Source organism: Pristiophorus japonicus, chromosome 29 (genome assembly GCF_044704955.1).
Source record: "Pristiophorus japonicus isolate sPriJap1 chromosome 29, sPriJap1.hap1, whole genome shotgun sequence".
Taxonomy (NCBI): domain Eukaryota; kingdom Metazoa; phylum Chordata; class Chondrichthyes; family Pristiophoridae; genus Pristiophorus; species Pristiophorus japonicus.
This window is the reverse complement of record NC_092005.1, coordinates 2,409,203-2,418,444: the sequence shown is the minus strand read 5'-3', so window position 1 is coordinate 2,418,444 and position 9,242 is coordinate 2,409,203.

Sequence of the window (9,242 nt, the reverse complement as noted above, 5' to 3'; positions counted from 1 at the left end):
GGTGGCTGAGTCAGTGGCGCCCGCGGTCTCGGGTCAGTGGAGCCCGGGGTCCGGGTCAGTTTGGGAAGGGGTCCTGGGTCAGTGGGACCTGGTTGCCTGGGTCAGTGGGTGCCGGGTGCCTGGGTCAGTGGGGAATGGGGGCCGGGTCAGTGCGGCCCGGGGTCTCGGGTCAGTGGGGCCCGGGGACTGGATCAGAGGGGCGCGGTTGCCTGGGTCAGTGGCGCACTGCTGCCTGGGTCAGTGGGGCCCGGGGACCATGCTCAGTGTTGTGCGGGGCCCAGGTCATTGGGGCACGGGGCTTGGGTCATTGGGGCACGGTGGCCCGAGTCAGTGTGGAACCGGGGTGCTGCTTCAGTGGGGCACTGGGGGCTGGGTCAGTGGGGCCTGGGTGCCTGGGACAGTAGGGTGCGGGGACCTGGGTCGGTGGTGTGCGGGTCCAGGTCAGTGCGGATCGGTGGCCCTTGTCAGTGGAGCCCGGGGACATGGGTCAGTGGTGCGTGGTGTACCCGGGTCAGTGGGGCCCGGGGGCTTGGGTCAGAGGGGCGCGGGGCCCAGGTCAGAACAACACGTGGGCCAAGGAGAGTGGAGCGCAGGGCACAGATCAGTGTGGCACGGGTCCTGTGTCAGTGGGCACGGTGCCTGAGTCAGTGGTGTGCGGGCCGCAGGGTCAATGGTGCGCGGGGCCTTTGTCAGTGGGGCGCGGTGCCTGGGTCAGTGGGCACGGGGCCTGAGTCAGTGAGGGGGAGGGGACCGAGTCAATGAGGGGGTGTAGCGTGGATCAGTGAGACACAGGGACAAGGCTCAGTCGGGCGTGACCCGAGTCATTGAGGCATGGGGCCCGGGTCAGTAGGTCGTGGTTGCCTGCGTCAGTGGGGCCCGGGGGCTCGTGTCAGTGGGGCCCGAGGCCTGCGTCAGTTGGGCCTGGGTGCCTGGTCAGTGGGGCGTGGATCGCCTGGGTCAGTGGGGCCCGGGTGCCTGGGTCAGTGGGGCCCGGGGACCATGCTCAATGTTGTGCGGGGCCCAGTTCAGTGGGGCACTGGGCTTTGGTCAAAGGGGCACGGTGTCCCGTGTCACTGTGGAACCGGAGACCTGGGTCAGTGGGGCACTGGGGCCTGGGTCAGTGGGGCCTGGGGGCCGGGGACAGTAGGGTGAGGGCACCTGGGTTGGTGGTGTGCGGGTGCAGGTCAGTGGGGCCAGGTGGCCCGGGTCAGTGGTGCACGGGGGCCTGGGTCAGTGGTGAGTGGTGTACCCGGGTCAGTGGGGACCGGGGGCTCGGGTCACTTGGGCGCGGGGCACAGGACAGCACAGCACGTGGGCCAAGGAGAGTGGGGCGCAGAGCACAGATCAGTGTGGCACGGGGCCCGGGTCAGTGATGCGCAGGGCCTAGGTCAGTGGTGTGCGGGCCTCAGGGTCAGTGGGTCGCGGGGCTCGAGTCAGTGATGGGGAGGGGACCGAGTCAATGATGGGGTAAGCGTCGATCAGTGGGGCACAGGGACCAGGCTCAGTGGGGCGCGGCACGAGTCAATGAGGCGCGTGGCCTAGGTCAGTGGGGGACGGGGCCTGGGTCATTGGGCGGCAGGGGACTTGGTCATTGGGGCGCGGGACCTGGGTCAGTGGGGGACGGTGGCCTGGGTCAGTGGGGTGCGGGGCTTGTGTCATTGGGGCGCAGAGCCCAGGATCAGCGGGGCGCGGGACCTAGGTCAATGGGGGACGGGAGACCTGGGCAGTGGGGCGCGGGCGCCCGGGTCAATGAGGCTTGGCGCCTGAGTCAGTGGGGCGCGGGGGCCAAGGTCAGTGGGGAGTAGGGGCCCACGTCAGTGGTGTGCGGGCGCCAGAGACAGTGGGGCGTGGGTCCTGTGTCAGTGGGGCACGGGGCCTGCGTCTGTGGGATGCGGGGCCTGAGTCAGTGAGGGGGCGTGGACCGAGTCAATGATGGGTTGTAGCGTGGATCTGTCGGGCATAGGGACCAGGCTCAGTGGGGCGGAACCCGAGTCAATGAGCCGCGAGGCCTGGGTCAGTGAGGCACGGGGGCCAGGGTCATTGGGGCGCGGGGCTTGGGTCAGTGGGGGGCGGGGGACTGGGTCATTGGGCCGCGGGGCCTGGGTCAGTGGGGCGCGGGGGCCAGGGTCATTGGGGCGCGGGGCCTGGGTCAGTGGGGGGGCGGAGGACTGGGTCATTGGGGCACGGGGACCATGTTCAGTATTGTGCGGGGCCCAGTTCAGTGGGGCACTGGGCTTTGGTCAAAGGGGCACGGTGGCCCGGGTCAGTGTGGAACCGGAGACCTGGGTCAGTGGGGCACTGGGGACTGGGTCAGTGGCGCCTGGGGGCCTGCGACAGTAGGGTGAGAGCACCTGGGTTGGTGGTGTGCGGGTGCAGGTCAGTGGGGCCCGGTGGCCCGGGTCAGTGGTGCAGTGGGCCTGGGTCAGTGGTGTGTGGTGTACCCGGGTCAATGGGGTCCGAGGGCTCGGGTCACTGGGACGCGGGGCACAGGTCAGCACAGCACGTGAGCCAAGGAGAGTGGGGCGCAGGGCACAGATCAGTGGGGCACTGGGCCTGGGTCAGTGATGCTCAGGGCCTAGGTCAGTGGTGTGCGGGCCTCAGGGTCAGTGGGTCGTGGGGCCTGAGTCAGTGATGGGGAGGGGACCGAGTCAATGATGGGATGTAGCGTCGTTCAGTGGGGCACAGGGACCAGGCTCAGTGGGGCGCGGCACGAGTCAATGAGGCGCGTGGCCTCGGTCAGTGGGGGACGGGGCCTGGGTCATTGGGGGGCAGGGGACTGGGTCATAGAAACATAGAAACATAGAAACATAGAAAATAGGTGCAGGATTAGGCCATTCGGCCCTTCTAGCCTGCACCGCCATTCAATGAGTTCATGACTGAACATTCAACTTCAGTACCCCATTTCTGCTTTCTCGCCATACCCCTTGATCCCCCTAGTAGTAATGACATCATCTATATCCTTTTTGAATATATTTAGTGAATTGGCCTCAACAACTTTCTGTGGTAGAGAATTCCACAGGTTCACCACTCTCTGTGTGAAGAGGTTCCTCCGCATCTCGGTCCTAAATGGCTTACCCCTTATTCTTAGACTGTGACCTCTGGTTCTGGACTTCCCCAACATTGGGAACATTCTTCCTGCATCGAACCTGTCGAACCCCGTCAGAATTTTAAATGTTTCCATGAGGTCCCCTCTCATTCTTCTGAACTCCAGTGAATACAAGCCCAGTTGATCCAGTCTTTCTTGATAGGTCAGTCCCGCCATCCCTGGAATCAGTCTCTTGAACCTTCGCTGCACTCCCTCAATAGCAAGAATGTCCTTCCTCAGGTTAGGAGACCAAAACTGTACACAATACTCCAGGTGTGGCCTCACCAATGCCCTGTACAACTGAAGCAACACCTCCCTGCCCCTGTACTCAAATCCCCTTTCTATGAAGGCCGACATGCCATTTGCTTTCTTAACCGCCTGCTGCACCTGCATGCCAACCTTCAATGACTGATGTACCATGACACCCAGGTCTCTTTGCACCTCCCCTTTTCCGAATCGGTCACCATTCAGATAATAGTCTGTCTCTGTGTTTTAACCACCAAAGTGGATAATCTCACATTTATCCAAATTATTCTTCATCTGCCATGCATTTGCCCACTCACCTAACCTATCCAAGTCGCTCTGCAGCCTCACAGCATCCTCCTCGCAGCTCACACTGCCACCCAACTTAGTGTCATCCGCAAATTTGGAAATACTACATTTAATCCCCTCATCTAAATCATTAATGTACAGTGTAAACAGCTGGAGCCCTACCACAGAACCGTGCGGTACCACACTAGTCACTGCCTGCCATTCTGAAAAGTATCCATTTACTTTTACGCTCCCCGGACTGCTGAGCCTTTTATAGGCCGCTGCCTCTCTCGACTCCCGCCTCTCTCGACGCTCCCCGGACTGCTGAGCCGTTTATAGGCCGCTGCCTCTCTCGACTCCCGCCTCTCTCGATGCTCCCCGGACTGCTGAGCCTTTTATAGGCCGCTGCCTCTCTCGACTCCCGCGTCTCTCGACGCTCCCCGGACTGCTGAGCCTTTTATAGGCCGCTGCCTCTCTCGACTCCCGCGCCTCTCGACGCTCCCCGGACTGCGGAGCCTTTTATAGGCAGCTGCCTCACTCGACTCCCGCCTCTCTCGACGCTCCCCGGACTGCTGAGCCTTTTATAGGCCGCTGCCTCTCTCGACTCCCGCGGGGGGCGCGGGGGCCAGGGTCAGTGGGGTGCGGGATCTGTGTCAATGGGGCGCAGAGCCCAGGGTCATTGGGGCGCGGGACCTGGGTCAGTGGGGGGCGGTGGCCTGGGTCAGTGGGGTGCGGGGCTTGGGTCATTGGGGCGCAGAGCCCAGGATCATGGGGCATGGGGACCGGGTCAGTGGGGCGCGGGGCCAAGTCAATGGGGGACGGAAGAATTGGGCAGTGGGGCGCGGGCGCCCGGGTCAATGGGGCTTGGTGCCTGAGTAAGTGGGGCGCGGGGGCCAAGGTCAGTGGGGCGTAGGGGCCCAGGTCAGTGGTGTGCGGGCGCCAGAGACAGTGGGGCGTGGGGCCTGTGTCAGTGGGGCGCGGGGCCTGCGTCTGTGGAGTGCAGGGCCTGAGACAGTGAGGGGGCGTGGACCGAGTCAATGATGGGTTGTAGCGTGGTTCAGTGGGGCATAGTGACCAGGCGCAGTGGGGCGGGACCCGAGTCAATGAGCCGCGAGGCCTGAGTCAGTGGGGCACGGGGGCCAGGGTCATTGGGGCGCGGGGCTTGGGTCAGTGGGGGGCGGGGGACGGTGTCATTGTGGAGCGGGGCCTGGGTCAGTGGGGCGCGGGGGCCAGGGTCATTGGGGCACGGGGCCTGGATCAGTCGGGGGCGGAGGACTGGGTCATTGGGGCACGGGGCCTGGGTCAGTGGGGCGCGGTGGCCACGGTCATTGGGGCACGGGCCTGGTTAAGTGGGGGGCGGGGGCCAGGGTCAGTGGGGTGCGGGATCTGTGTCAATGGGGCGCAGAGCCCAGGGTCAGTGGGGCGCGGGGCCTGGGTTAGTGCGGCGTGGGGCCGAGGTCAATGAGGGGCTGGGGTCCTGGTCAGTGGGGCGCAGGGGCCCGGGTAAATGGGGCGTGGTGCCTGAGGACAGTGGGGGCTGGCGGCCAGGGTCAGTGGAGCGTGGCGGCCCAGGTCATTGGAGGGCGGGGTCAGTGTTAGTGGGGCGGTGCCAGGGTCAGTGGGGCGCGAGGGCCTGGGTCCGGCTGCCCGGGGGCATGTGTCAGTGGGGCGCATGTGCCAGTGTCAGTGGGGCGCGGGGACCAGGGTCAGTGGGGCACGGTGTCCTAGTTCAGTAAGGCGCAGCGGAATGAGTCAGTGGGGCAAAGGGATCCGGGATGTAGGTCGTGGGTGCCTGCGTCAGTAGGCGCGGTTGCTGATTCAGAGGGGCCAGCGGTCCCGGGTCAGTGGGGCCCGGAGAGCAGGGTCAGTGGGGCCCTCGGACCAAGGTCAGTGGGGCGTGGGGCCAAGGTCAGTGGGAACTGGGGGCTCGGGTCAGTGGGGCCTGGGGCCCGGGTCAGTTGGGCCAGGGGGCCTGGGTCAGTGGGCGCGGTTGCCTGGGTCAGTGGGGCCCGGGGGCCTGCGTCAGTGGGGCGTGGGGCCCGAGTCAGTGGGGCGCGGGGGCTCGGGTCTGTGGGGCCCGGGTGCCTGGGACAGTGCGACCCGGGGACCATGCTCAGTGTTGTGCGGGACCGAGGTCATTGGGGTACGGGGCTTGGGTCAATGGGGCCTGGGGTCCTGGCACAGTATGGTGCGGGGGCCTGGTTCAGTCGTGTGCGGGTCCACGTCAGTGTGGCCCGGTGGCAGGGGTCAGTGGGGCACTGGGACATGGATCAGTGGTGTGCGGGTCCATGTCAGTGGGGCGCGGGGCCTGCTTCAGTGGGGCGCGGGGGACTGATTCAGTGGTGCGTGGTGTACCAGGTCAGTGGGGCCCGGGGGCTCGGGTCATTGGGACGCGGGGCCTGGGTCAGTGCGGTGCGCGGGCCTGAGTCACTGGGGTGCGGGCCCGGGATATTGTGGCACAGAGCCCCGGGTCAGTGGGGCGCGGGGCCTGGGTCAGTTGGGCGCGGGGCCAATGTCAATAAAGGGCTGGGGCCATGGGAAGTGGGGCGCGGGGGCCCGGCTCAATGGGGCTTGGTGCCTGCGTCAGTGGGGCGCGGGGGCCAAGGTCAGTTGGACGTAGAAGCCCAGGTCAGTGGGAGGCAGGGCGAGGGTTATTGGGGCCGGGCAACGCTCAGTGGGGCGTGAGGGCCTGGGTCCAGCTGGCAGAGGGCCTGGGTCAGTGGGGCACGGGGACCTGGGTCAGTAAGCACGGGGGCCTGAGTCAGTGGGGCAAAGGGATCCGGGATGTAATCGTGGGTTCCTGGTTCAGTGGGAGCGGTCGCTGTGTCAGTGGGGCGTTGGGCCCGGGTCAGTGGGGCCCGGGGGCTCGGGTCAGTGGGGTGCGGGGGCCTGGGTCTCTGGGGCGCGGGGGCCCCGGTCAGTGGAGCTCGTCGTCCATGCTCAGTGTTGTGCGCGGCCCAGGTCGGTGGGGCACGGGGCTTGTTGAAATGGGGCACCGTGGAAACGGGCACCTGGGTCAGTGGGGCACGGGGGCCTGGGTCAGTGGTGTCTGGGGGCCTCGGTCAGTAGCGTGCTTGGCCCTAGGTCAGTGGAGTGCAGGTCCAGGTCAGTGGGGCCCGGGGACATGGGTCAGTGGTCTGCGGTTTCAGTTCAGTGGGGCGTGGGGCCTGTGTTAGTAGTGTGTGGAGTACCCAGGTCAGTGGGGCCCAGGGGCTCGGGTCAGTGTGGCGCGGGGCCCAGGTCAGAAGAGCAAGTGGTCCAAAGAGTGTAGGGCGCAGGGCCCAGATCAATGGGGCGCGAGACATTGGTCTGTGGTGCGCGGGACACAGGTCAGTGTGTGCGGACCCCAGGTTTAGTGGGGCCCGGGGCCTGTGTCAGTGGGTCGCGGGGCCTGGGTCAGTGAGGCGCGGGCCCCAGGGTCAATGGGGCGCGGGGCCTGTGTCATTGGGGCGCGGGGCCTGGGTCAGTGGGCGTGGGGCCTGGGTCAGTGACGGGGCGGGGACCGAGTCAATGAGGGGGTGGAGCCTGTATCAGTGGGGCACACGGGCCAGGCTCAGTGGGGCGGGACCCGAGTCAATGAGGCGCAGGGCCTGGGTCAGTGGGGCATGGGGGACTGGGTCATTGGGGTGCGGGTCCTCTGTCAGTGGGGCTCGGGATCCCGGGTCTTTGGGGCACAGGGCCTGGGTCAGTGGGGGCGGGGGCGCGGGTCAGTGGGGTGCGGGGCCTGGGTCATTGGGGCGCAGAGCCCAGTGTCAGTGGGACCCGGGGGCCTGGGTCAGTGGGGCATGGGGCCTGGGTCAGTGGAGCCTGGGGGCCTGGGGCAGTGGGGTGCAGGGGCCTGGGTCTCTGGGGCGCGGGGTCCCGGGTCGTTGGCGCCCCGGGACCATACGCAGTGATGTGCGGGGCGAAGTTCAGTGGGGCATGGGGCTTGGATCAGTGCGGGACGGTGGCACAGGTCAGTGTGTCCTGGGGGACTGGGTCAGTAGGGTGCGGGGGCCTGGGTCAGTGTGGAAACGGGGACCTGGTTCAGTGGGCACGGTGGCCTGGGTCAGTGGGGCATGGTGGCCTGGGTCAGAAGGGTGCTGGTGACTGGGTCAGTGGTGTGCGGGTCCAGGTCTGTATGGCCCGGTAGCCCGGGTCAGTGGGACACGGGGACATGGGTCAGTGGTGTGCGGGTCCAGGTCAGTGGGGCGCGGAGCCTGGTTCAGTGGTGCACGGGGGCCTGGGTCAGTGCTGCGTGGTGTACCCGGGTCAGTGGGGCACGGGCGCTTGTGTCAATGGGGCACAGGGCCCAGTTCAGAAAAGCACGTGGGCCCCGGAGAGTGGGGTGCCGGGCCCAGATCAGTTGGGCGCGGGGCCTGGGTCAGAGGTAAGGGGCCCAGGTCAGTGGATTGCGGGCCCCAGTGTCAGTGGGGCGCGGGGCCTGTGTAAGTGGGGCGTGGGCCTGGGTCACTGGGGCGCGGGACCTGGGTCAGTGTGGGGCGGGGGCTGGGTCATTGGGGCGCGGGGCCTGGGTCAGTGGTTCGCGGGGTCTGGGTCAGTGGGGCGCGGTGCCTGAGTCAGTGACAGTGCGGGGACAGAGTCAATGACGGGGTGGAGACTTGATCAGTCGGGCACACGGACCAGGCTCAGTGAGGCGGGGCACAAGTCAATGAGGCGCGAGGCCGGGACAGTGGGGCCCTCGGAAAAGGGTCACTGGAGCGTGGGGCCCAGGACAGTGGAGCCTGGGGCCTCGGGTCAGTGAGGCGCGGGCCCCAGGGTCAATGGGGCGCGGGGCCTGTGTCAGTGGGGCGCAGGGCCTGGGTCAGTGGGCGTGGGGCCTGAGTCAGTGAGGGGGAGGGGACCGAGTCAATGAGGGGGTGGAGCCTGGATCAGAAAGGCACACGGGCCAGGCTCAGTGGGGCGGGACCCGAGTCAATGAGGCACGGGGCCTGGGTCAGTGGGTCGCGGTTGCCTGGGTCACTGGGGCCCGGGGGCTCGGGTCAGTGGGGCCCGATGCCTGGGTCTGTTGATCCTTGGTGCCTGGGTCAGTGGGGGCGGGGGCCCGGGTCAGTGGGGTGCGGGGCCTGGGACATTGGGGCGCAGAGCCCAGGGTCAGTGGGGCGCGGGGCCTGGGTCAGTGGGGCGCGTGTACAAGGTCAGTGTGGCGTAGAGGCCAAGGTCAGTGGGGGATGGGGGCCAGGGTCAGTTGGGCCCGGCGATCCATGTCAGTGGGGAGCGGGGCCAGGTTTAGTGGGGCGGGGCCAGGGTCAGTGGGGCGCAAGTGCCTTGGTCAGTGGAGCGCGGGGACCAGAGTCAGTGGGGCACTTGGGCCTGAGAAAGTGGGGCAAAGGAGTCCAGGATGTAGGTCGTGGGTGCCTGTGTCAGTGGGCCCTGGGAGCAGGGTCAGTGGGGCCCTCGGAAAAGGGTCACTGGAGCGTGGGGCCCAGGACAGTGGAGCCTGGGGCCTCGGGTCAGTGGGGCCCGGGGCCCGGGTTAGTTGGGCCCGGGGTCCTGGGTCAATGGGGCGCAGGGCCTGGGTCAGTGGGGCGCGGGTGCCTTGGTCAGTGGGGACCGGGGACCATGCTCAATGTTGTGCGGGGCCCTGTTCAGTGGGGCACTGGGCTTTGGTCAATGGGGCAGGGTG